We start from the raw sequence: 1820 nt of genomic DNA on the forward strand, positions 1-1820 counted from the left end.
ATACTTGTTTACAATTTATTTTCATTTATCTAAGTACGGTTTAATGTTTTTATGCTACTTTTTACGTACCCTTATTGTAAAAAGATGTTTTTATAATATTTTATGTACTCTTTTTTGTAAAAGACTTCTGACGATAAGTTCATTGTGACCTTCTGTTAGAAGCCTCGTTTGTATTTCAAAAATATATAACTAATATATATTACATCAAATGGAAACAAAATAATAATATATACATGTATATATATATATATATATATATATATTTATATATATATATATATATATATATATATATATATATATATATATATATATATATAAATATATTTATTTAGTTACCCAGCTCCTGATCTTGTTCCAGATCTTCATAAGGTTCTTGTTAAAATTCGTAAAATTGTTGCATCTTTTTAAAGATCTGCCTTGAATGGATACTTTAAAACGTTATTCTAAAAGTAAATATGGACAAGAGCTAGTACTTATTTTAGATTCAATAACTTGTTGAAATTCAATGCTGGCCATGGTTTAAAGATTTAATAAAGTTAAATAGGCAGCTGGTAAACCTCTGTTGGATTTCAGTTTAGAAAAAATTATGTTGTCCAATGATGAGCTGGAAGTAGTTGAAAGTTTAGCAAAAAGTCTTGAGCCATTTGTTATAGGTTCTGAAATGATTTGTAGAAGGAAAGCAACATTAACAGCTGATGACACATTAAAATTTATTCTTAAAGAGCTTGATGCTCAAGATTTCTATTTAGCAAATAGTCTTAAGAATGCTCTTATTGAAAGGATATGTCAAAGAAGGAAATGCGATCGTGTTGGTTAATTAAGTTTTTAGATTATCTGCAGTCTTTAAAACGTGATTTGTATAATAACTTAATTTGCATACCATCTAAAACAGAGATGTTAAATATAACAATTGAATTAAATAAGAGACTTTTCCCCATAATTTAAAATATAACAAAAGTAGGAGAAAAAATTATTGATAATGATAACCTTTATAATATTATGATTAATGATAAGCTTTACAATAGTAAGTCAGTTTAGCAAATTTATCAGATTCTATGGCTGGAAGGTTAAAAAAAAATTGTGAAAAAGGACAACTTTGAAGTCAATTGCAACAAGAATTCAATTTGTTTGAAGCAACTAACAAAAGATCACATAATTTAAATATGCTTTATAATGCACTTTTAACTATTCGACCATCCAGTGTTAAAGTTGAAAAAGTGTTTAGTTCAACAGGTTTAAATTTTTACAAAGTTTAGAGCTAGACTATCAAACAGCCATTTGGATGCACTGGTTTTTCTAAAAGGTCACTTTAAATTACAAATATAGTTTTAAAAACAAAGTGGAAAGAAAAAAAAAATTAATTGTTTGTTTTTTATTTAAATATACTGGGATTTTTCCAGGTTCCGGGAACGCTACAAATAATTCCCGCTCTCCCGGGATTGCAAAAAGTCCAGGAATTTGCAATCCCTAATTGCAACCTCATTAAAAAGGGTATCTTTGATAACTAGCTGCAGTTGATGAATAAAACATGAGATGCTTGTGGATTCCATGAAGTCAATTCTAAGTTACATGTCGTAAACACTGTCTTAAAGTTCAATATGTATTTTCTTTTTCTGAAATATCCTAATCAATACGCATTGCATCAAATTTGAAATATTCATTCCAGTGTGAGACCCTAGAAAATCCTTACAATGATGATCCAATGCGCGCCTAATGATATAAACGTATCATTACTATAGTTATTTCTTTAAACACCTGTTGTAAATGAAATATAATTTCATTTACAACAGGTGTTTAAAGAAATAACTAGCAGCAGA

Source organism: Hydra vulgaris, chromosome 01 (assembly GCF_038396675.1).
Source record: "Hydra vulgaris chromosome 01, alternate assembly HydraT2T_AEP".
Taxonomy (NCBI): Eukaryota; Metazoa; Cnidaria; class Hydrozoa; order Anthoathecata; family Hydridae; genus Hydra; species Hydra vulgaris.